This window comes from Pleurodeles waltl, chromosome 3_1 (genome assembly GCF_031143425.1).
Source record: "Pleurodeles waltl isolate 20211129_DDA chromosome 3_1, aPleWal1.hap1.20221129, whole genome shotgun sequence".
NCBI classification, from domain to species: domain Eukaryota; kingdom Metazoa; phylum Chordata; class Amphibia; order Caudata; family Salamandridae; genus Pleurodeles; species Pleurodeles waltl.
In genome coordinates, this window is record NC_090440.1 from 1,559,831,235 (window position 1) to 1,559,857,660 (window position 26,426).

The 26,426-nt window shown below is 42.7% G+C and overlaps 2 long non-coding RNA genes across 5 annotated transcripts in view; one reads left to right on the forward strand and one right to left on the reverse strand.

The window, feature by feature from the left end:
- The window catches only part of LOC138285347 (uncharacterized), a 261,363-nt gene extending 257,995 nt beyond the window's left edge, over positions 1-3,368 (reverse strand). For all 4 annotated transcript variants that reach the window (XR_011201571.1, XR_011201570.1, XR_011201569.1 and 1 more), the window contains exons 1-2: positions 3,177-3,368; positions 888-979 (exon numbers count right to left, since the gene is read on the reverse strand). This is a non-coding gene — a long non-coding RNA (uncharacterized lncRNA). The remainder of the gene's footprint in view (positions 1-887; positions 980-3,176) is intronic.
- A 143-nt stretch (positions 3,369-3,511) lies between these two features.
- Positions 3,512-26,426, forward strand: part of LOC138283382 (uncharacterized) — a 60,809-nt gene continuing 37,894 nt past the window's right edge. Inside the window, exon 1 of the long non-coding RNA XR_011201228.1 lies at positions 3,512-3,561. This is a non-coding gene — a long non-coding RNA (uncharacterized lncRNA). The remainder of the gene's footprint in view (positions 3,562-26,426) is intronic.

Consider the following 26,426-nt stretch of genomic DNA (forward strand, 5'->3'; position numbering starts at 1 on the left):
TTATTTACTTTAAAAAAAATTGTATAAGCTATAAAATATGTACATACATATTTTACTGACATGTGCTTTTTTTTTTTTTTTTTTTTTAATGTTCTATTGAAGTCACATTCCCATCACGTATATTCGCACTGGACTCGCATCTTTATCGTATTTTCAATTTGTTCAAACACAAATAAACACATTTCATAACTATGAGACATATTAAGCAATTTATTTTTAGAGTGGAGTGGCAATGGACATGCAAACTGTGCTGGGATGTATTTCCAGTGTCGCGATGGAGACGAAAATCTATCGTATTTTTGACATTAGAAATAACTATAGCTTTATATTATATTTTGAACTTAGAGATTCACTATGATATTAGAAAAATATTAAAAGTGTAATTAGAAATTTTTAAATTAATTTCTTTATATTATTTCGCAGAGCCACAATGAAGATGTGGTGTGTACATGACCACGTCGCGAACATTGTGTCTAGAAATAAATACATTTGATTGGTTGTAGAGACTTCACTTAATTGTATGGGAAGGCCCCACCTATTTATATATATAGTAAGGTTGGTTATTTCTTTAATGTTTCTGTGCTTTTTTACAACACAGGAAGATGACAGCTGATTCTCCAGCCAACAATGATGTGCCAAGCAGTCACTCTGAGGATAAAGATCCTCCTAGGGAAAAAAATAATGTATTGTAACGACCTTCTTCACCATTCTGGAGGGAGAGAAGAAAGTGAATGCTCGAAAGGTCACTAGCAGTCTCTGTAAAAAGGTGTTGTCTCGGGGCTCAGAGAGCAAATATTCCTGTGGAACATCTTCTATGCCAAAGCACCTGGCAAGCATGCACAATGTTAGGCTTGATGATAGAGCGTAGAGAGAGAGAGAGAACTCACCAGTGCAAGTACTCGAAGCCAGGATCCTCAACCTGGAATATCTTCTGGATCTGGTATGCACACTATATTCACTTTGACTGTGCTGGAGTTTGCTGCAATAGAACAACATTGCATGAAATGCAAACGGGCATTGTGGCTAGGAGAACAGTCTATTCAAAGCATTGTAAATGCCTTCAATGCACAAAAGTGTAATTTTTTCCCCTTTTTGGAAACAGTTTGTTTTAGATTTTATATAACAGTATTGTTTGACATGTTTTCTTTTTTTAAAGTAAACATCAAAAAAATAACCAAAATAGTTTTTTTAAAAACTCAAAGAAAATGTAAACTTTTAATACCCCCAAAAAACATTTGGTTCTTTTCAGAACCACTACACTGGTAAAAAAAAAGATTAATTATATGTTATGTGTTTGTTTGTCATTTGCATGAGATAGTGGGTGAATGGTTAAATATGTAGGTGTATGTCTAGCTCTGAGTGAGTGTGTGTATATGAGTGGTTGTGTCAGTGAATGAATGGGTAGAAGAGTGGCTGTAAGGGTGAGTGAAAGGGTGCATGAGTAACTGTATGGGACTGAATGGCTGGATTAGTGGTTGTATTGGTAACTGAGAGGGTGAATGAGTGGCTGCATGAGTGAGTCAATTGGTGTCTAAGTAGGTGTATGGGTGAAGGAATGGGTGCAAATGTGAGGGTATTAGTGAGTGATAGGATGCATGTGTGCCTGTATAGATAAGTGAGTGAGTACATGACTGAATGTATGGGTGAGTTAATTAGTGACAGAGTAAGTCTATGGGTGAGTGACAGCATGCATGCATGTGTGGGTGTATGAGTGAGAGTATGGGTACATAAGTGGTTGTATAGCTGAGTGAGTGGGTTTAATATGACTGTATAGATGCATGATAGGATGTATGAGTGACTGTATGAGGAAGTGACTGGGTGGATAAGTGGCTTTACAGGTGAGTGAATGGGGTATGAGTTGCTTTATTAGTGAGTGAATGACTGTGTGTGTGAGTAAGTGAGTTAGATAAATGATTTGCTTCATACCTGAGTGAGTAGGTCTAATGCAAGCTGTATGGATGAGTGAATTTGGGCAAGACTACCTCAATGGTGAGCAAATGGGTATGAGTGGATGTATGGATGAATTATTGGGGATATGACTTGCTGTATGGCTTATTGACTCGGTGCATAAGTGCTTGTATAGCTGAGTGAATGTGTGCTTGAGTGTCTGTATGAGTGAGTCTATGTGTGCATGAGTGAGTGTACGAGTGAATGATAGGATACATGATTGGCTGCAAAGGTGGCTGAGTCAGTATGTAAGGTTGCTGTATGAGTGAGTTAATGGGTGATTGAGTGCCTGTATTGGTAAGTGAAGGTATCCATATATATCTGTTTGAATAAGTTAATGGGTGCATGAGTGTCTATATGGGTGAATTACTGTATGTGTAAATGACAGTATGGGTGAATGAATGGGTGCATGGGTGATTGTATGTGTGAGACACTGGGTGCATATGTGTTTGTAAAAGTGAGTGAATGAGTGCATGAGTGGCTGTATGGGTGAGTGCATGGGTGCATGAGTGTCTGTATGTATGAGTGAGTGTGTGCATGAGTGACTCTTTGGGTGACTGACTGGGTAAATAAGTGTCTGTATGAGTGACTGAATGAGTGCATCAATGGCTGTATGGGTGAGGGAATGGGTGCACGAGGGTTTCTATGGCTGGTGCGTAAGTGGTTGTATTGGTGAGTGTGCCAGTGGGTGAGGCGATAGTAAGGACAACTATACTCAGTCAGGGTTTGAAGTGGTCTCTTTATTATTCTAGTTATGTGTGACAGTACTTTGATATATAGATATATAGATATAGACTATTAATCCTTAATCCTAGGTTGTTTCTTCTCTTCTAGGATTCCTCTTGACAGGCGAAGGTGTCCCCGAGGTCTCCCAGATGGGCCGGAAAACAAGAGGAAAATATGGGTAAGTGTGGGGTTTTAGGTTTGTATAATTCTGAGAGAGAGAGAGAGAGAGAGAGACCACTCCCCAGGAGTCAGTGATATTCTAGGGTCAGATTGGAAAGGGCAAGTCACCTCCGTGTGTTTTCTAGACAGGTATGGGTATAAGTTTTGTTTTTATTCTATCTCTCCTAGGTCTTCTATATAATAGTTTTATGTGAGATTTTCCCTTCCCTCGCCTCCTCACTGTCGTCTTCTCCCTCCACTCCTCCTACCCCTCTGTTCCCTTCTCTCGTAACCCTCTCCCTTCCCGAGTTTAATCTGAAGCTGTCCTTTAAAAAGGACCGTACCTGGTGCAGCCACGTCCCTCCTGGGACGTGGCGGGATTCTCGGCCTTCTGTGTCTTCCTCTTTTGTTGTGGTCGCGTTGGCACCGCACGTCTTCGGGCTTTCTGTCTTTTTAGTTAATCCGTTCTTTTCCTCCGCTCCGATTTCGTCCCTCTCCTCGTTACCTCTGGCGTCTTCCTTACATGGCGTTTTTCCTCTCGGTAGTCCTTCTTCACTTTCTATCACTTTGGGAACCCGGACATCCGGGTTCCCCATATTTGCGTCCGAGTTGCCCTGAAAACTATGTTGTGACTCGGGAATCCGCCCACTAGGATTCCCGAGGTCTCTGCTTTCGTAATGCGGGTGATTCTTCCTGTCTTGTAGCCGGGACTGCCAGCTGCCGGCTACAGTGAGTAAGTGGGCGCATGAGAGTCTGTATGGATGAGTGAATAGGTGCATGAGTGCCTCTATGGGTGAGTCAATGGGTGCATGAGTGTGTATATGGGAGAGTGTATGGGTGCATGGGTGTATGTATGGATCAGTGAGAAGGTGCATGAGTAACTGTATAGGTAATTGACTGGGTGGGTAGGTGTCTGTTTAGATGGGTTAATGAGTGCATGAGTGACTGTATGGGTAAGGGAATAGGTGTGTGAGCATCTGTATGGGTGAGTGAATGGGTGCATGAGTATCTGTATCGGTGAGTAAATGGATGAATTAGTGGCTGTAGGGGTAACTGATAGGGTGCATGAGTGGATGCATGACTGAGTGAATGGCTGCATGACTGCCATTATAGGTAACTAATTGGGTGCATAAAAGATTGTATGGGTGAGTGAGTGGGTGCATCAGTGGCTCTATGGGTAAGTTAAGGGGTACATGAGTGGCTGTTTGTTTGACTGACTGGGTACATGGCTGCTCTATGGGTGAGTGACTGGGTGTATGACTTGCTGTATGAGTGAGTGAATGAGTTCGTAAGTGACTGAATGGATGAGTGAAAGGATGCATGATTCAGTGACTGGGTGTGTGAGTAGCTTTATAGGTCAGTGACTGGGTTTGTGAATGTATCTATAGGTTGCTTGAATGGTTGGCTGTATGGGTGAATGAGTAGGTGCATAAATAGCTCTATGAGTGAGTGAATGGGTGCATGAGTGGCTGGATGGATGAGTGAATGGGTGTATGAGTGCCTGTAAGGGTGAGTGACTGGGTGCATACTTATAAGTATGGATTATCTATTAAAGAAGCAACATTTAAGTACTTCCCTGCATTACTGCTAAACATGTCCTTTGATTTATATTTAAAGAAAAAGAAAACAAATAATAGTTACATTTTATTATAATTATTAGATCTATTAAAATGTGTTAATCTAAAGTATAAAATAGACTATTAAAAAGCAATAGAAGTTTCCTTTTCATTTTTAACACAAGTATACATATTATGTAGACATGGTATGTTTCCTTGTGCATTGTACTCAGCTTCTATACTTTTTCACTATAAAAGAAGTGTGTATAACTGGTCATCACTGATCAGTGAGGGGCAAAACAGTCAAATGGACTTGAAAAAAACCATAACCTCATAGCACGTTATTTAAAATTAACATCGCTATGCATCACAGTCATTAGCAGACAGTATTTTACACCAAATAAGTGTTACTGTGAATTGCATTCACTATAATTTATAATGAAATTCCCTTAAGCTACAATTACTGCTCTAAAGAAAAGTACATATGCTAATAAACGGTTGCTTATTATTATACCTGATACAAAACTAGGAATAGATGTAATCCACAATTTAGATTGTGCATTTCCTTTTTTACACATGAGTCGCAGTAGACTGAATATTTTCTTAAAGGCTTAGGCCCTGATTTAGGAGGGCCTAGCGCCACCTTAGTGTCATTTTTTTTACGCTAAGGTGGCCTTTTCCCCCAGCATTATTTACAAAGTGGCACAATGCATGCACCACTTTGTAACCCCTTGCACTACATTATGCCTCTGCCAGGCATAAGGTAGGCAAAGGGGGCGTTCACCAATTAGGGGGGGCCGAAAAAACATTGCAAAGAAATCTAGGAGAATTATTTGTGTCATCTTTTTTCGCACTTTTAACACCTGCTCAGAACAGGCATTGAAAGGGGGCATACCATTGTTTACAAAGGGCCACTATGTACTGTTCAGGCTTAGTGACAAACTTTTGGTGGGAACCCTGAACAGTACATCAATAGCGTCAAAACCTTTGACACTATTGCCCCTTACCCTACACCATGATGCACAGTATCTTAGATACGGTGCACACATGGTGGTGGTAGGAGGAGCTAAGGGGCCCAAGGAAAGTGGGGCTGCACTGGGTGCAGCGTCACTTTCCTTAAATCTGCCCCTTATTATCCATGTACATTATCCCGGATAGATTGCATGATGTCTTAAAGACAACTGATCCCGGTAAACAGAAGTCCATAAAGTCATTTTTTTCCAGAAATCTTATTAAGGTGTGAGTACCACAACTAATTTTTGGATTTTGTTTTCTTGACATCACCCTTGATAGGCTGAATGATGTATTACATAGAGATGCTCCATGTAGACATAACAGTAAGTAGTTATTTTCTTCCAAAAACCCTAAGGTCATAAATTATCCACACTTAACTTTTGGATACCATTTTCTTGACATCACCCCTGATAGGCCAAATTATGGCGGTCATTCTGACCCTGGCGGTTGGTGGCAGAGTGCCAACAGGCTGGCGGTGCTTCATGGGCAATTCTGACCGTGGCGGTAAAGCCGCAGTCAGAAAAGGGCAACCGGCGGTTTCCCGCCGGTTTACCCCTGCCCCAAAGAATCCTCCATGGCGGCGCTGCTCGCAGCACCGCCATGGGGATTCCGACCCCCTTCCCGCCATCCTGGTCCTGGCGGTAAAAACCGGCAGGAACAGGATGGCGGGAACGGGTGTCGTGGGGCCCCTGGGGGCCCCTGCACTGCCCATGCCACAGGCATGGGCAGTGCAGGGGCCCCCTAACAGGGCCCCATAATGATTTTCAGTGTCTGCCTAGCACCCGTCGCACACCAGCAACTCCGCCGGCTCCACTCGGAGCCGGCTTCATCGTTGCTGGGGCTTTCGCCCGCCGCCCGCCGGGGTCGGAATGACCCCCTATGTCTTAATCACTGAAGATCCTTGTAGAGAGAAAATGATATACTTTTTTTTAGCAAAAATGCTATTGACTACATTTATCCACACTTTTTATTTTTTTATTTTTTTAAGAAATGATCCCTGATAGGCTGAATGATATATTTAGCTATATATATGTCAACACACAATACTATATCTCATATTTTCTTGAAGAAATGTTGCTTAGAACTTTGGCTGAAGAAATAGTAGGAAAGAATTAGGAAGTTTTAAAGTCAGCTTTTATTTCAATTGCAGACTGCTGGCAATGCACTTCGTCCATTCAGTTTGAGTCTTTAAATATACAGTGTAATGTCCAGATGTAATCTTTACACCTCTATCGGAGATGATGGCGAAAGTACAGTATGTTCTTTTGGAAACTGATATATGTCAAGCTTTAAAGTTTATCTCAGTCTCTAATTTTGTTCCATCTGCTCTGCATCGTTGAAACATTGCTATAATATATTTACCACTCATTTGTTTAAGCAATGCAGATATTAAATTAGATTTACAGCTTTGACAGGTCCTATTTTGATCACTCTTTTATATTAGTTTACTAACCCCTTTGGTGCCAGGTCTTTTCCCCCTCAGGTGCAAGGCGTTTTTTTGGCTATTTGGAGCGGTTTGTGCTTAGGCCCCCATAACTTTTTGTCCACATAATCTACCAACGCCAATTTTGCATCATTTTTTTCCAACTTCCTGGGAGTTCTAGAGGTACCCAGAGTTTGTGGGTTCTCCTGGAGGAGACCAAGAAATTAGCCAAAATACAGCAAAATATTATTTTTTTTACACACAAATGAGAAAAAGGGCTGCAGAAGAGCCTGAAAAAGGCATCAACAAAGGGTTTGTGGTGCTCAAATAACCATCTTCCCAGCTTTCATGAACAGGCAGACTTGAATCAGAAAAACACATTTTTCAACACAAGTTTGCATTTTACTGGGACATTACCACTTTTTTAAAAAATTTTGTGCTTTTAGTTGCCTTCCAGTTAGTGACAGAATTGAGTGTGAAACCAATGCTGGATCCCAGGAAGCTAAACATTTCTGAAAAGTATATACAATTTTGAATTCAGCAAGGGGTCATTTGTGTGGTCCTACAAGGTTTACCTATAGAAAATAACAGCTGAAATACAAAAAATATTGAAATTGAGATGAAAAAAACAGATATTTCTCTCCATATTTTACTCTGTAACTTTTTCCTGCCATGTCATATTTTCAAAAGCAATATACCGTTAAGTCTGATGGACTCTTCTGGTTGCAGGGATGTATAGGGCTTGTAGGTTCATCAGGAACCCTAGGTACCCAGAACCAATAAAGCAGCTGCACCTTGCAATGGGTTTTCGTTGTAAACCGGGTATACAGCAATTCATTTGGTGAAATATAAAGAGTTTTTTTTCCTTCTGCTGCATCTGTTCATATATAACAATGTTGCATCTACTGTTCCCATTCCAGTGATAATCAAAATAAAAGATTTCTCTTTAAGGCAAATGCCTTATCAACTATTCCCTGAACAAGTTTTTTTTTGCTTCAGTATTTTTTTCTCATTTTGTATTTCTTCATGTTTGGCACAAAACATTTGAACTCTAATTTCTTTGAACTATGGCTGCCTTCTGTTCAGCCTATGTGATTTCTTTCTGTGCATGTCATGTGATTTTTGTACTTTCTTTGTTGACTTCAAATTTTCCTTTTATTTACATACTTTTTCACAGTTTGGAATTTCCCACATATAGTTTTAAGAAATGCTCTGCTTCTCTTACCAGCAGCTATTTTCTCTTTAAGCACAATGTCTGTAATGGTCTGCCTTTTGTTTCTGTGTTGCAAGTATGTAATAGGTTTTCGTCCTTTTTTAGTTTTAGTTCTTGTAGGCATTTTCAATATCTCTTGTTACTTATAATAAGTCTGAAAAATAAACCAATACAGCAACAGATTTTCATTTACATGAGACACTGTCACATACATATCATTACAATATACTCATCAAACATTAAGGTACATAACACCGTTGTAGGCCCTTTACATCTATTTTTTAATGATTGCCTGGCTCTCTAAATATATCTCTCAGTCCTTGTTTCTATATGACCTTTTAAGCAGTATCATCTACATCTCTCTATTAGTGGATACATAGATAACACAGTAAACATGACATTGAATGCACTAGTGTCTACCTTGTAGTGTTACTCTATATATATCATTCATCATTCATGCCAATTTAAAAAAAAAAAAAAGTATTATTGGTTGTTGTGCAACAAGGGCACCTGTGTTACAATATGTAGTAATTATTGTCATAGCACAGGCGAAGAGAACAGGAAAGGATCATATCTTCCAGCTACACTACATTTCTTCCCTTTCCAGGTGGCATAGGGGAACACTAAAAGATACTTCTTGCACCATTGTGCACCATGGGACTCATAAATGAGAGCCTTTATGTTTAAAGTACATCATTTTTTTACTGATGCTGTTAGGTATCTCACGAAAAAGTTCGACACCTCTCTAGCTATAGCTCAGGTAATATACTTTTATCTCTATAATATAGGCTTGTATCACTCTTATTTACAAATACAGCTTGTTTTGAAACTAATACTATTAGTCACATACATGTTAATATCACTCTGGCTGCTGCTCTGTATACAATAATGAAAGCTCAGAATAAAAATGGTATACCACTCTTAGTCCAAGTAACCAGTAATGGCACCTTGTTCACCTTTGCTCTCAGTGATACTATGCAAGCTAGCAAATTAGAAACTGCATTTCAGATTTAACTTATCATATCCCATGCATGAATGGTTAGTGACTCTTAACCCTTTATTGTATTCTCAGTAAGTAGCTCAATTTGCTACCGTGTAGTGCTGGAATCCCAACTCCTTTGTGTCCCTCACTGCAGTCTCCGTGTAACGTTGCAAGGGAGTTGTGACTCAAGTAGGGGTTAAAAAATATGTTTATCATTAATTTGTTGTGGGATTTCATGTATATTCTAAATTCAGAGATGATTGTAATTTGGGAAAGTCATTTATTTTGCATTCCTTGCCCTACGTAATGTAGATTTAGTAAAAACATATGTCTCCTTTAAAACCTACCCTTCACTCCACAGTCCTTCTCTACTACTGCCATAGAAATCTTCTCTACAACACTCTATGTACCCCTAGTTCAAATGTTCATAGCATTTTTTTTGTTATCAGCAGACTAGCTTTAATGTGTGCTGTAACAGGTGTGGTTGTCTACTACAGAATTAAAGTAACTCCAAATTGGCATTACGTCTTTAAGAAAAACAAAAACCAATCACACAATGACTGACTTACTGTTTTTAGTTACAAACTATCTTATCTAACACTGTATTTACAACATCCAATCAAATCTGTGTTTTTTTTAAATTTATAAATCAGGTGCTCCCTCCATTTTAACAACCTCACATTTTGAAAATTCCCTCATTCAGCTTCAGCCTTCTCCTGTGTGGTATTGCTCCTTCCCTTCAAAATGTTCCGAGTGTGGACTGTAGGTCACAGCTATGTTTTTGGGTTAGTGAGCATGCTAGAAAGAGTGGCATTGCCAGGGCCCTGGGTTTGCCTAATGTGGATATTTCTTTGGATGGCCAGAGAGGGTTAAAGTGGCACAAATTGCTTCCATTAGTTGAAAGCATTAGAGATTGCCAACCACTTTACCTCATCATTGTGCACTGTGGTGAAAATGACCTGGGCACATTGACTGGGGTAGGATTGGAAATCCTAATGAAGGATACCTTTGTTCAATTAATGCACCTTTTCCTGCACACTGCCTTTGTATTCTCTAACATATGTCAGAGGCCGAAATGGAAGTGTTCAAAACAATTCTGTCCACAAATTCACAAATCTAGGAAACCTGTTAATAAAACTGTTTCAGCATTCCTCAGAGACCATAACATAGGCTCCATCTACAATATTAACCTGCAGTTTCACATGAATGGCATATATAGACGAGATGGCGTGCACTTCACAGATGAAGGCACAGAGTGTTCCTCAGCAACTTTACATTCTACATCAGCTCTCATATGTACTAAACTTCTAACCACAATAAATATAAGGGCTCTTTTTAGAGCAACCTTATACCCAAAACACTCTTTAAATTTAAAAGAAAATCAGAAATTTCAGAGTCGCAGATTCACAAGCAAAAAGTTCATATTCAATGCACAACACCACCATATTGCTTATATGTTTTTCTTTGACTCTCTTCATGTCACAATACATTTCTTAAAACCTCAGTTTAATGTCTAATGAGGTCTCTGTGGATGCATAAGTGTTTGAGTGAGTCTAAAAACCAAAACATGACATACTGAGTGGATCTGTGAATGTATGAATGAATCTCTGACTGAGTGTGTAGGTGGATGAATGAAAGTCTGACCAGGTCTGTAAGTGGGTGTGTGATTGTCTGAGTGGGTATGTGAGTGGATGCATGAGTGTGTGAGTGGGTCTGTGAGTGCATATGTAGGGGTCTGAGTGGGTATGTCAGTGGATGCATGAGTGTGTGAGTGGGTCTGTGAGTGCATATGTAGGGGTCTGAGTGGGTCTGTGACTGCAGGCATGAGACTCTGAGTGGATCTATGAGTGGATGCATGGGGTTGTCAGTAGGTCTGTGAGTGGGTGCATGAGGGTGTGAGTGGGTCTGTGAGTGCATAGGTAAGGGTCTGAGTGAGTCCCTGACTGCAGGCCTGAGGCTCTGACTGGGTCTGTGTGTGGATGTATGAGTATGTGAGTGGGTCTGTGAGTGTGTATGTAAGGGTATGAGTGGGTCTGTGACTGCAGATGTGAGGCTCTCAGTGGGTTTGTGAGTGGATGCATGAGCATGTGAGTAGGTCTCTGAGTAGATGCATGAGGGTCTGAGTAGGTCACTGAGTGGGTGTGTGAGGGTGTGAGTGGGTCTCTGTGTGAGTGAATGAGTGTATGAGTGGGGCTGCTAGGGGGTGCATGAGTGTCCAAGTGAGTCTGAGAGTGGGTCCGTGTGAGTGTCTAAGTAGGGCTGTGAGTTGGTATGTAAGACTCTGAGTGGGTCTGTGAGTGGGTGCATGAGCATCTGAGTGGGTCTGTGAGTGGGCTCGTAAGGGTGTGAGTGGGTCTGTGAGTGGGTGCATAAGTGGGCATGTGAGTGGGTGCATGAGGGCCTGAGTGGGTCTCTGAGTGGTTGTGTAAGAGCATAAGTTGGACTGTGAGTAGGTGCATGTGTATAAGGGCATGAGTTGGGCTGTGAGCAGGTGCATGTGTGTATGAGTGGGCCTGTGAGACGCTGAATGAGGTTCTGAGTGGGTCTGTTAGTGGGTGCATAATGGTCTGAGTGGGTCTGTGACAGGGTGTGTGAGAGTCTGAGCGGGTCTGTCAATAGGTGCAAGAGTGTGTGGGTGGGCCTGTGAGTGCACATGTAAGGGTCTGAGTGAGTCTGTGACTGCAGTTGTAAGGCTCTCAGTGAGTCTATGAGTGGATGTATGAGGGTGTGAGTAGGTCTGTGAGTGACTGTGTGAGGGTGTGAGTGGGTCTGTGAGTGGGTGCATGAGGGTATGAAGGGATCTGTGAGTGAGTGCATGAGGGTCCAAGTGAGTCTGTAAGGGGATGCGTGAGGGTGTGAGTGGGTCTGTGAGTGTATACATGACTGTCTGAGTGGGTCTGTGAGTGGGTGCATAAGGGTGTGAGTGGGTCTGTGAGTGGGTGCTTAATGGTGTAAGTGGGTTTGTGAATGGGTGCTTGAGTATATAAGTGGGTCTGTGAGTGGGTGCATGAGGGTCTGAGTGGGTCTGTTAGTGCATATGTAAGGGTCAGAGTGGGTCTCTGAGTGCAGGTTTGAGGGTCTCAGTGGGTCTGTGTGTGGATGCATGAGGGTGTGAGTGGGTCTGTGAGTGGCTGCATGACAGGCTGAGTGGTTCTCTGAGTGGGTGCATGAGGGTGTGCATGGGTCTGTGAGTGAGTACATGAGTGTATGTCTGGGTCTGTGCGTGGGTGGATGAGGCTGTAAATGAGTCTGTGAGTGGGTGCACGAGGGTGTGAGTGAATGTGTTTGGTTTATCAGCAGGGTTCGTGACTCCCTCGCACTTTTACATGGGGGGTCGTGCTAAGCGCAGTGACAGAGTCGCAACTCCATGATCGTGGAAAAAAAGGGTCTTTCATCATTTTGTTATCTTAAGGAGTCCCTCAGACACTCATTAATTTACATCATGGGGTCAGAGTACCTCAACCCTGACCCCTTATACTGTTTTCAGGCCTAATTTCCATCCCCCAGGACCGTGCATGAGTTAATAAGATGGCAGCTGCAACTTTTCCCACAACTTGCAGTCAGCCAATCACAGTACTGCTTCTGTTGTGTGCAGCCATGTGTGGGTTCAAGATGATGGGAGCATTTTCTGTCCCTGAATCTCTGAATAGACCAGCAAACTAGACCTTAGAGTCACTCTGGCAGTCCTGGGTCCAGGTGAACAAGCAGTGCTCACAGAGCAGGGCAGGTCTCTGAGGGTTCAAGGCAGGCAGAAAGAAGCAAAGCATTCCTTCCAGGTACAGAAAAGCAGTCTTGTGGAATACACAGCAGGCCGCAGTAGCAGGCATTCCTCTAAGAGTTCTTATACAGGTCCAGAAAGTGCACTGTAGAGTGGATCTGAGGGTCTGCTTTTTATATATGGTGCCTTCTTTGAAGTAGGAGAAGTGTTTAGAGAATTTCCTTTGAAGTGCTTGAAGTTTCCTATCTCCCTTGCCCTGGCTCCAAGCTAGCTTCAAAACAATGCAGGGGTGACAAGTCTGTTGTGTGAAGGCAGAGCAGAGCCTATTCAATTGCAAGTGGAGCTGTGCCTTGTTCCACGTCCCATCCTACTTGTTGATGTCCATCCAGGCACACCTCATCCCTCTATTATATGGCAGTCTGGGATGAAAAAAAAAAGTCCAGCTACCAACTACACCTAGTCCTAGTCATGTGATCCAGGAACCAGCTGCATGCACCGCATAGTTTAGAGTAAGAAAATACCACCTTTCTAAAAGTGGCATTTTAAAAATGCAACCTAAAATCTGACTTTCCCAGTAAAGGGGAATTTTAATTACAATTTCTCAGACACTAAACATGAAATGTTTATCTGTTCCCAATCAACAGTTAGCACTTGTTAAATGTAATAACATATCCCCATATTATTCAATGAGAGAAACCGGCCTGACAGTAGCGAAAAATGAATTTGGGAGTTTTGAAATACTAGGACATGTAAAACATAAACCCACATGCCCTATTTTATATATAATGCATCCTTCTCTATAGAATGTAATAGTCTACCTTCGGGGGGTTATATATGTATTTAAAAGGGAGCTTTACACCTGTCAAAAAAATAATTTTTCAGATCAAAATGACAGTTTAAAACTATGCTACACGTTGCAGTGACAGGACTGTGACAAGTTTCAAAGTGCTGCTTCTGGTGGTGGCACAATGAGTGCTGCAGGGCCACCAGTATAATTTACTGTGCATGCCTTGGGTAGCATGTAGTACCATATACCAGGGACTTAAAAGTAAATTAAATGAGCCAATCAAGTGTAGGCCAAATATTCCATGTTTTAGGGACAGAGCACAGGCACTTTAGCACTGGTTAGAAGTGTTAATGTGCAAAGAGTCCTAATGCCAGCAAAAACAAGTTCAGAAAACAGGAGGAGTGGAGGCAAAAGGTTTGGGGGCTGACTCTGTAGAGAAGGCCAAGTCCACCCCTTACCCCTGGGTCGCAGGAGTAAAGTGCAGAGAGTCCTATGCCAACAAGAGATGGTTCAGCAAAAAGAGGGTAGTGAAGGGAAAAGGTCGGGGGTAATACCACGCCAAAGACGGCAGGTCTAACAGACGCAGTCCCCGGTTATTTCCCAATTGGTATTAGTACATTGAAAGGGGCAACCACAAAACCTCTAAATATTATCATTTTTGTCACAATGGAGTAGACTTGAGAGCCAAGATCAAGAGCAGTAATGACACTTCCCTAATTATGCCTGTGCCACCTTGGTAATGCCAGTTTTGTTTTTTGAATCATGTAATAATATTCTCTATTCTACGTATAATTCCTGAACTTGTATGATTGGTTCCAGGGTAACCAACATCTCCCAACAACATGCATTTCAGCAATAATGTAAAAAACGCATTCTGATATGATGGTTTTCACCAAAATCTAATTGAAGAGCAGATGGAGAAGGGGGTTGCATTGGCACGGGCAGTTGCAGAACAAAGTCATCCTATGTAATTTTCCAATCTTTTTTCATAAAAAGTACGAGATATAAGGTTACCTGCCAACACTGGTTTTAATTAATTATTGATATGAATTCTGCAATATAGTTTTAATCTGTATTCATAATTAGTTACACTGAAAAATTCCACTTGTAGCTAGCCCTTATTTGTGACTGATACTTACTGTAGTGCACATAAAGCAGGTCAACACAAAGAACAACAAACCACACTAGAGACCTCTCCTCTCTGTGATGCTGAGATGGCATCCAGTGTGGAAACTGTAGAAGGACCGAAAGGATTCCGATTCCATTGACTCTCCACCCGAATCACCCAAGACACCTGTAGCTCCTATAGCACAGCTGCCAGTTCTTCTACAGAAGGTGAAATACTGAGGAGAGTGATGTGCGCACAGTACAGTCCCTAAGGGCACTGCTTCTGTCACCCTTGTGGATGGATCGGCAGTGCTGAGATTTTGTACAGAAACAGTAGTTCTTGGACCTGCTGCACTGGTTGCTGACGTAGAAGATGTTGGCAGATCGCAGACAGTGCCCCATCCCACTGATGCCACTCGAGCGTTATGGCAGCATGACATTTGTGCAGATCCTAAGGCTGGTAGTGGGACACGCAGGATGTAGCACCCAGACAAAATTCACTGAGGGACCAACACTCTGCCACTTCCTGGTCAGTACTCTGGCTGCTGTGAGAGCATGATGAGTATTGTATATTTGCTGTTGTTGTATTACAGTAATTCAGGAGACAACAGTGGAACAATTTGTCTAAAAATCACTCACGGTAATATTGTAAAACTAGACTGCAGCCCACATGTCGCCGCTGGTGCACTTTATGCTCAAAATACTGCGGCCTTACCTAAAATGTGTGATTCGTCAAACGCGGTTAGTGAATCTTTGAATAGGTCTAAGCGTCAAAGAAAATGAACTAGGAAATATTTAGCAGCTTCCCAATGCCCTGAGTCAAAATATGCCATCATGCACAAAGTTCCAACAGCATGCACAACGTGTCTTTCTTTTATAATGTACATAGAAGCATGGGCTTTTCTATTTGTTGTGCCAACTCAGATTGGAAGATTTTAAGTAGTTTTGAAATTTTTACCGATACGTTTAAGCTTTAGAGCCTACCCGAGGAGAATTCAGATTTTACATTTAAGGGCTTGCACGTTGTTATTTTATATCGTTATAGGAAAGATACATTGCTTGTCATTTGGGGCCAACACGTTGTGAAGGTAATGAAATGCCAACTAAACCAGATAAATATTACAACTGTAAGAACTAGAATCAAAATCATGGATGTATTTGAGGTAACCTAACTTTGAAAATTGGCCTATGCTTCGTTTTCCTTCCTGTTCTTTCCCTTGTAGCAGTCGCAGCTGGCGACTCGGCATGATGGCGGGAGGGGGTAGGTGGAGGCTGAACAAAAATATATATATATAAAAACATTTTTTTAAAACCTACTCACCTTGTAGCCGCTCTGCTCCCCTGTCGCCGCACTCCAGCCACAGGCTCCCAGTCTGCGCTGCACCAATCACGACGCTCCTCAGAGCAGCATTATGATTGGCTGCAACGCCCCGGCTGTGCGCTCTAGTGCAGACTGGGAGCCTGTGCAGGCTCTCTCCAACTCAGCACCACAGTGCCAAGTTGGAGAGAGCCCTTGTGCGCATTTGTGTGGTTGGTCGGCATGAGACAGCTGGCCGAACATACATGCGCACTGAGGGGGGTGCTCTGTGCACTCCCTTCACGCTCGTCATCCCCATGGCCCCGCCCCTTTAGAAACAAAATGAAATGTGACTCGTTACTATGCAAGACACATGGAATACAAACTGAACTAATATTATAAATGAAAATATCATTTTATAGAGAAATCACATAAATAAGGTAATGTTGATGGCAAATGGCCAAAAACATTGACTACCCATTAGCACAAGCATACGTTAAGTCTTGCAGCTAGAAGTACAGTGGACTAAGATTTGGAGTTAAATTATAATAAAAAATCATTTTGAATAAACTAAAAATGAATTTAAGTTTGCATATTTACCTTGTGACCCCTGTTGCTTGTTAGAGCACTGTATTTAATACATTAATAGCATAATTAAATGATTGTAAAGCATTTGCTTTTTGCACACTGGGCTGAATTCACAATGTGTCCGTACACACAAATAGGACCATGCCTCTAAAACCTTGCAATCTTGCATGTGTGATTCCCAGAATGTAGCTGACAATGAAACACACCCTTCTCTGCATAATAAATTTGCTCTGCATGGGGGGCAGAGCTTGACCACCAGACAAGATGGCCTCTTGAGCTGGGAGCTCTGCGCCTCATCAGAGCACTCTTAGCAGCAATAGAGTCTTCAGGCACCAGAAACACCTTTGTGCAGATAGGTATTGCTAAATAGCTCTCTATATGAGAGAGGTGCCGCTCTGTTTCATCAGCCATGCCTTTTTTTGCTATTGCACATTTGAGTACTCTACATCTCCGCATTGTGGAGGCCATTTTAGACACTCTTCATTCTTCATGATGAGTTTTCCTTCTCAATGTGTAGTGGGACCCCGTCTGGGTTAAGCAACTGGATGGAAATGACTCTTTCAGGAGGGTCTTCCCCAGATCTCTTGCCTTCCTCCTCCTCTTTTCTGACCTTGCTGGCTTTAGGACTGCTGACCAGTAGTAAAGTGCATGTGCTCTGTATCCAAACCATGGTAACATTGGCTTTTCTATGTTTGGCATATTTGTTTTACTGGTAAGTAAGTCCCCTGCAAAGTGCACCATGCGGTCACCGCCATTTGGCCGCTCCGCGGTCATAAGACCGCGGAGGCCATTCTGGCTTTCCCGCTGGTCCGGCGGGCGCCCGCCAAAGGAGCGCCCGCCGGCCCAGCGGGAAAGGCCCTGCAACATAGAAGCCGGCTCCGAATGGCAGGGGTGCGACGGGTGCAGTTGCACCCGTCGCGATTTTCACTGTCTGCTATGCAGACAGTGAAAATCATGCTGGGGCCCTGTTAGGGGGCCCCTGCACTGCCCATTCCAGTGGCATAGGCAGTGCAGGGGCCCCCAGGGGCCCCACGGCACCCGTTCCCGCCATCCTGTACAGCCGCGGTCGCAATGCCAGATGAAGCACCGCCAGCCTGTTGGCGGTGCTTCCGACGACATCCACCCTGGCGCTCATAGACTGCCAGGGTTGGAATGAGGGCCTATATGTGCCCAGGGCATGTGTTTCGAATGCTACTAGTGGGTCTGCAGCATTGATTGTGCCACCCACTACCATAGCCTTTCAAATATGTCTCAGGCCTGCCACTGCAGAGACTTGGTGCAGTTTAAACTGCCATTTCGACCTGGCGATTGTACCTACTTGCCAGGCCCAAGCCTTCCTTTTTATCACATTTAAGTCACCCCTAATGGAGACCCAAGTTAGCCCCAAGGGCAGGGTGCAGTGTATTAAAAATGTTGGACATATAATTTTAAGTTTAACATGAGCAGACACTGAAAAACTGTTACATTCATTATTCACTATTGCAACGGCTATCTCTCCCATAGGCTCCCATTGGGGTTGCCCTAAAACATCTTTTAGGTGTAATTTTCAATTGGGAAAAGATAGAAATGTAGAGTTTGGTGTCTATGGACTTACAATTTAAAAATACATCTTTTGGTGAAGGTGTTTTTTAAATTGCAGGTCTAAAAATGAAACTTTTAGAAAGTTGGCATTATCTTACTTGAACCATTCTGTGCCTTAGCCTGTCTCTGAAAACATGTCTGTGTTTAGGTGACAGCTGCATTTGTGCATTCTCTCCAGACAGCCACAATCAGGAAAGGCTGGGTGTGACAGGATATACATCTGCATCATCTACATACTGATAGTTGCCCTGGGTAGGAAGAGGGAGAAGCAGTTCACACTTACATCTGAATAGGCTGTGTCCTGCCCTCACTCAACGGACTGCTGGATCCCCCTACTGGTAGTCTGGAGCCTTGGCTGGGTTGAAAGGGAACCTTGTGCACTTCAGAGAATTCTTTTGAAGCTATCCCTACATCAAAAGGCATTTTTGTGTATAAGTACTGGGCCTCTGACATAATATACGCATAAAACTTCTGGAATTAGGACATTTTACAAGGAAGAAGGACCGCTGTGCTGTCAGGAGGGACTGCCTCTTTACTTTTTGCTTTGCTGTGTTGGCCTGCTGCCTGCTACTTCTTGCCTGGGAGTGAGAGGACTGGATCTAACTCTCTACATCCTGCAATCTAAAGTTTCTCCAAAGGTCTGAGTGAGCTTGCCTTCTGTTTCTGAAGTCTCAGGGACATCAAATACTTCACCTGCATCTTCCTACCAGCACCTGGGCTCCTCTGCTTTGAGTCGTGCTCTGCCAAGTGGTGCCAAATCCAGTCCTGGGCCTTTGGAGGTGAGTGGGATGCTGCAACACAAGAACTGACGCAACAACACCGGAGTGTCACTTTGAACCAATGCATCCCGCTGCAGAAATGCTGCTTTGCCACTACCTGCACTGAAGCCCTGGACCCCACTCTCCAACTGCATGACGCAACAACCTTGATGTACAGAGTAGCCCTGGCGTGGCTGATGCAGCACTGTACTCATCACTTCAGGACATTGACCCATCAACCACGTTGCCTGATCAGGAAATGAAAGTGCAACACATCCCCTCCTCTGGATCAACACATCTTCACTGAGCATCAATGCAACAAAGGTACTGTCTGCGGGTCTATTCCATCGCGGTCAGGCTGCATTTTTAGATTTGCCCCAGTCCAATGTGACCAGATAGGACCAGTTGTAGCTCTTGACTTCTAAGCACTGCGTTTTGATTTAACCTTTACAAATTCATAATTTGAATTGTGCATGTTGGATTTATTTTTTGTCATGTTTATCCTTTTGTGGTAATTTGAATGTTTTACTGTGTGTGTGCATAAATACTTTACACAGTACCTCTTTATTTTAGCCTGACTGCTCTGTGCCAAGCTACCAGAGGGTGAGCACAGGTAAAATTCTAGTGTGTATCTATCTTGACCAGGATGGTGGTCCCTAGTTGGACAGAATGCAAACATCTGCCAACTAGAGGCTTGATGTGTAACATGACATTATTACCTATTTCTTTGCCCTGGAATAATTGTTCAAAGTTGTTTTTGCCTCAATGTCAAAGTATTCATCTCCTCTGCAAAAACTTTCAATGCCACTCATGCTTTTCACGCGTACATGAGACATATGTTTTCCTACTTGCACACATTTTACCATTCTTTGTGCTGGTGAAGATGTGAGCTGCCTACTATAATCAGAATGATTTTCATAATTGTTTTTCTTTATTTATATTTCCATTTTAATCATATGATATGAGTCTATATGCAATGTAAGTGAGTTATTTGCTCTCATGTTTCAGTGCTGATATATTTACTTGAATGTATGGGTAAAATTAGAAAATGTAAATTGTCTTCTCATCAGGAGGTACCTTCAAACCGGGAAACAACTATCTAAACAATGGCGGACAATCTTTTTACTAGAGCCCACATATCTTTTACTATTCCTGAGATGTCCTCCTTATCCTTTCTTTCTTTGACGGCCAACACTGCTAAATCTGCAAATAAATGTGTTAAGCAAGGTTCACCTTCTCCTGTAAAATCACATTCTCCTTTTTTGCTAGAGTTCTTGTTAGATGAAATCAGAGCTCTATGTCCATTTGTTACAGAGACTAACACTCACATTCAAAATTTATATGACAAATGGTCCAATATCGAAGCAAGAGTTTCATCAATGGAGCAAAGGATCAGCGACCTTCAAAATGAAATTTTTAAAATTGCAGTTTTGGAGAAGGAGGTGGCACACCGACAAAAGCAAACGGAGGGGTTAGGAAACAGAAATAGGCAAAACGATCTCCAAGATGTCTCCAGAACAGGGTCACCCCCAAACCTTTTGCCTTTCTCCTACTTTTTGCTGAATTTGTTTTCGCTGGTATTAGGACTCATAGCACTTTACCACTGCTAACTAGGTCTAAAGTGCTTGTGCTCTGTCCTCTAATCATGCTAATATTGGCTTGTATCCAAATGGCATGTTTAATTTGCTTATAAGTCACTAGTAAAGTGGTACCTGTAAATTAAATGCTACTAGGAAGCTTATGGGTATCACCCACTTAAGTATCCCCTTAACCATGTCTCGGGCCTGCCACTGAAGAGCCAGTGTGTGTTGTTTTACATATCGACCTGGCAAAATAACCCTTGTGCCAGGTCCAAAACGTCACTTTTAATATATATAGCTTACCTCTAAGGTATGTCTAGACCAGTGGTTCCCAACCTGTGGTCTGCGGACCCCCAGGGGTCCGTGACACATTCCCAGGGGGTCCGCAGGCCTGGGCTGGGAGGAAGGCACTTCTCCAGCTGGGAACCCTGACAAACACGTGCATGCGTGTTTTCATATTTATTACTTCCTTTGTTGGGCATTTTTAAACGCACTGCAAAGCTCCTTGTACTGCAAAAATAAAAGCCTCAAGCTAACTCAGGTGATTAATGTATCTGCTGGAGAGAGATGGGAGTTTTGTGCAGCGGCAGTTTTGACTCAAAGGTAGCACAGATGGTTAATATGCCTGCTGCAAAGAATGTGTATAATGCGCAGAACAGTATTTTATGTGCATGGCACAGTGGGTTACTGCTTTTGTCACAGAGATTCTTTTGTTACTGTGCAGTTCATAATCGTAATCTAGCACAGTGAGCTGTGAACTGCCATTAAAGAGCTGCATGCAAACCGCATGGCACAAATTAGAAAGTTTTTTTTTTCCTAGTCTTTCATTTTCCTTATGCTGCTAAAAAAAGGTTTGCTTGCGTAGAAATACATTCTTATTGCTAATGCAGTGCTTAATTTTTGCTCGTTTCCGGTGCTGAGCACCGGCACTTATTTTTGATGGCCGGGGCTTATTCTTCTGGAGCAAAAGACACACGTGGGAAAGACGGAGGAAGGGAAAAATGAAAAAGCATCACAAAGGGAGAAAGTAGAAAGCTGCCAGAGTGAGCTGAAGTGGCAGGGAGTGGCTTTATATGGATTGAAGAGGCCCAAGATGGCTTCAGGATTATGCTGCCTCAGTATTCTGTGTTCCCACATTTAATTGCAGCAGCCGCATGTTTAAGAGGAGGGTTTGGGCACCGGCACATTTTTATTTAAAAATTAAGCACTGTGCAAACGTCATCGCTAATCAATGTGCTGTGTTCTGAATCCTAAGTTTGTGCTTCTCCGGACCAAGCACTCCAGTGATGGAGGGGGTTGTGTTTCTCTGAGGTTCCATGGCAGCTGCAAAGAAGGTTGTATTCCAGTCGAAAGTGCGAGTTGAATGGAAAAAAGGTGGGTTTTCACCCCTTTTCCCTCGCAATCTGCCAACTCTGTCTTGGAGATCGGACCGCCACTTTTTCCTTGGTGAAAAGGCAGATCCAAATCTGCTTGCCGGTAAGTGTGGCTGGAAACCTGCCTTCAGCCACTATTTTCTATGGGGCCATCAAAGGCATATGGCATTCCTTTGCAGAGTCGGCGGGACATGGGAAGGTTTTTCCAGTGAGACCACCAACATCTAAATCTGGCAGGCAGACTGCCAAGATTGCGAATGGGTTTTCAGTCAGAAAACCAACAACAGGACCATTACTGCAAAGATCTATATCAGGCCTTAAATCTGGATCACAGTTGGCTAAGTGAGATACAATCATCTGCCTTTTTGTAGGATTAATAAATCCTTGGACATGGCAGGAAATAAGTCTGAATGTTACAGAAAGTAAACGTGTAGCTGCATAATAGGTCATCAACATCAACAAAATACATTAATGCAACTGAGCTGAGAAACTGAAAAAAAGATCTTGGAGATAAAGATAAAGGGGCAGTAATGCATAGCTAAAAATGGAGAAGGAAAGAAGGAAAGAAAGTAGGAAACGGTATTAAAAAAGGGAATGGGATCAAAGGAAAAGAGACAGTACATGTCAAATAAATTACAACTGAGAGAACACACCTTATAAGATTTTCAAAAGAGTGGGATTGAAGACAACACAGGGTGAAGATGACATAGCTTCTCTTGATTGAGTTTCTTGGAGAAGAACTAAATCTGGATCATAGTTTTCTAAGTGAGATAAAATTCTCAGTTTTTTTATAGGATCACTAAATCCTTTGACATTCCAGGAAAAAACACTGAATGTTACAGAAAGAAGAAGTGTAACTTCATAAATGGGCAATCAACATAAACATAATACATTAATACAACTGAGCTGAGAAACAGAAAAAATATCTTTAAGATAAAGATATAGGAGCAGTATTGTATACCTAAAAAAGAGAGAAGAAAATGAAATAAGGAAAGAAAGGAGGAGGGGTTATGTAAAAGGGCATGAGATCCAAGGAAAAGAGGTGGCATATGTCAAATAAATGATGACTGAGAGAATTTGCCTTATAAGATTTAATACATGGGTGAGGTTGATGACAGTACAGCGTGAAGACAACACAGCAGTGGAGGAGACCACACCAACAACAGAGCAGAATGGGATATTTGAAGATGATACAGGGGAAATAGATAACCTGAAAAAATTAAAAAGAGGTAAATTAGCATATAGCAGCAAATATAAAGGTACAAGGAATGAAACAGTGCTCAAGCAACAATACAGGCAAAAAGGGTAACATTTTCATACAGGAATTATCATAACTCTTCATCGTCTAGATGCATCCATTCCAATGAGAAGTGAAGCTGCGAATTGGAGCTTTCAGCATTGGAGCCGAGACTGCTGTTAATGGAAATGTGAACAACTGCTTGGGGAAGAGTCGTGCAGCTGCGGTTCTAAAGATGAATTGGTCAAACCCAAGATGCGGGATGCAGAACCGATGCAAGTCTAATGCGCTAGATCCAATCCACACAGAAGAGGTGATCCATCATTTCTGCTTGAGGATGCGCAACTCAGCTAAGTCAATGCACCAGTTCTCCTTGAAAATGCATCACTCAACAGAGAATGCATTGGTACCACTAGTAAGCACCTTAGGCCCACTCCCAAGGGTCCAGTACTGGGGTGACACCACTTGACAGGGAAGACTCAAAGATGGTAGAGTCCAGGTTCAGAAATGGGGTGGTCGGAAGTGATTTATGTCCCTCACACTTCAGATCAGGAGGCCAGTCAACTAGCCTTGGAGTCATCCTGGAGTCTGGGTTCAAGTGATGCAGGTCCAGTCCTTCTCACCCAGACATAGGGCAGCATGCAGCAGGTCAGCACAACAAATGAGGAGTCCATCAGAGTTCAGTCCAGGAGATGGACAGTCCTTCAGCAGCACGTCAGTCCTCCTTTCTGGCAAAGTATCCTCAGGCCCAAAAGTGAACTGAAGTGTAGTGTCTGAGGTCCAGTTCTTATACCCAGTGATGCTTTGAAGTTGGGGAGACTTCAAAGAGAGGCCTTTGAAGGAGGCACAGGTCCTCTCTTCCTGCCCTAGCTACAGATCCACTACAGGGAGATATGCAGTCTTTTGTGTGGAGACATAACCTATTCAGGTGTAAGCGAGGCTGGGTTCAGTTTCTAACTCCCATCCTGCCCAGGATGGCCCATCACTTCACACCTAAGGTCCTATTGTATGTGGATGTCTAGAGGAAACACACAAAGCCCAGCTGTTATCCACCCTAGACATGTATTGTATTGTATTGTATTGTATTGGGTTATTTATAGAGCGCATTCCGGCTTAAGCATCGAAGCGCTGTGCAGATCATAAATGCAGAAAAATGGTTCCCAAAATGTCACTACTAATTTAGTTTGCGAATAGCCAGGTTTTAAGGCACTTCCTAAAAACCAAATGATTCCGTATTTGTCTCATCTGGAGAGGCAAACCATTCCAAAATCTGGATGCTTGCACCGAAAAAGCGCAATCTCCCCATCTCGCTTTATTACAGCGAGGGACCTTGACCATAAATCTAGTGGCAGATCTTAAAAGTCTCGGGGGTTGATAAAAAGAAAAAATAGATTTTAAATAATCACAACCCACCGACTGGAGAGCTTTATGTGTGCGGCAGAGTGTCTTAAACATAATTCTCTTCCTAATTGGGAGCCAGTGAAGAGATGTCACACACCTAGAAGCCGAAGAGAAATGGGGCATGTTTAAAGTTAAACGGGCCGCCGCATTCTGAATAGCCTGTAATTTATCCAGAGAGGATTTATTAGCATTAAGCAATAAAGAATTGCAGTAGTCTAATCTAGAGGTGACCAACGCCAGTACGACCGAGCGTCTAAGGTCTTCCTCCAGTAGGTGAAGAATTTTCTTGAGAATTTTTAGTGTCCAGAAGCATACCTTGACCAGATTGTTAATCTGTACTTTAAACGTCAATGAGTCATCAAACATTATGCCCAAATTTTTGGCAGCTGGTACCGGTGAAGGGCAACCCCGACATACGGGCGGCCACCAGTTATTATCCCAGGGGGAAACTTTACCCCCCAAAGTACATGATCCCTGTTTTGTCCCCATTGAGTTTCAACCAATTACACGGAATCTATTTATTGATAGCTAACATACAACATTGAAAATTTTCCTTTCTGTCCTTTACATTATGTGAAATGGGCACAATCAATTGAGTATCATCTGCGTAAGAGACAATCTGAGCTCCGAATGAGCACACCAAATTGGCCAGAGGAGACATATAGAGATTAAAGAGTGTCGGACTAAGAGAAGAACCCTGCGGGACGCCACAGGGGAGTTTGAAGGTAGAAGCCTTATAATCCCCGCACGCTACTGTTGTGGTTCTGTCCAACAAAAAAGAGCTAAGGATCTGCAAGGCCTTCCCTCTCACTCCAACTTGAACCAGCCGGTTGCCTAAAATAGAGTGAGAAATGGTGTCAAATGCTGCTGAAAGATCTAATAGAACCAAAATCGACCCCTCACCGCAGTCGCCTCTTCTCCGAATCATGTCTGAGGTGGAAATAAGTGCAGTTTCCGTGCTATGATCACCCCGAAAGCCATGCTGTGAGGGATCTAATCCACCATTCTCCTGTAGAAAAGCAGACAGCTCCTGATTAAGATGTTTTTCTAGTATTTTAGACAGCCCTGGGAGTAACGAAATTGGGCGGAGATTGGACAGATCTGCCACGTCTTTCCCTGATTTTTTAATAAGCGGAATGACAGTGACCTGCTTCCAGATATCCGGAAAGATTCCTTCCTGAAGAATCTCAGCATACACCGGTTCCAATGCTTCGGCCATCATCCTAGGAGCTAGCTTGAGCACCCGAGGTTGGCAAAGATCAGTAGGTGCCCCTGATTAAAGGGCCAAAAGAGAGTCTCTAATTATGTTTGCAGAGAGCGGTTGAAAATTGTCCAGAGTGTGCAGAGGTTTAACCATACATACGGCACCTGTATTCACCTCCTCTGTCTGGACAGGGAGAGGGGGACTAAAATTAGTCATTGTGATCCAAGACAGGCAGCAGGCACCAAATGGCTAAAGTAAGAAAATGCCAAATTTCTAAGTGGCATTTTCAGAATTGCAAGTTAAAATATGACTTCTCTATGATTCCACAGACACCAAACTTGAAAAGCCTATCTCTTCAGAAATGGAAGTTACGTCTATAAAATGTAACATTCCCATGTTATTGTATGGGAGTGATAGGCCCTGCATTAGTGAAAGACAAGTATGAGAGTGTGCCGGGCCGGCTATCGGAGAACCGGCCTCAGTTCCCCCAGGGCATCATCACGGCTGGAGTGAGTGACCTGGATGGCAAAGTACTTGCATCCAATCAGGAGTCAGCTTTGGACGAAGGCAGGGTCCTTTAAACAGGACGCTGGAGGACATCAAATCGGGACTGGTGGAATCCTGTATATATAATACAATTACCACCTACGAATCTCCTTTACTGTGCCCCTGTGACAGAGAGTTTTCACTAGCAGGATATATAAAACCTAAAATTACATGCCCCGCCTTTTCAATATATTACACCCTGCCCTCTGGGTTGTCTAGACCAGTGGTT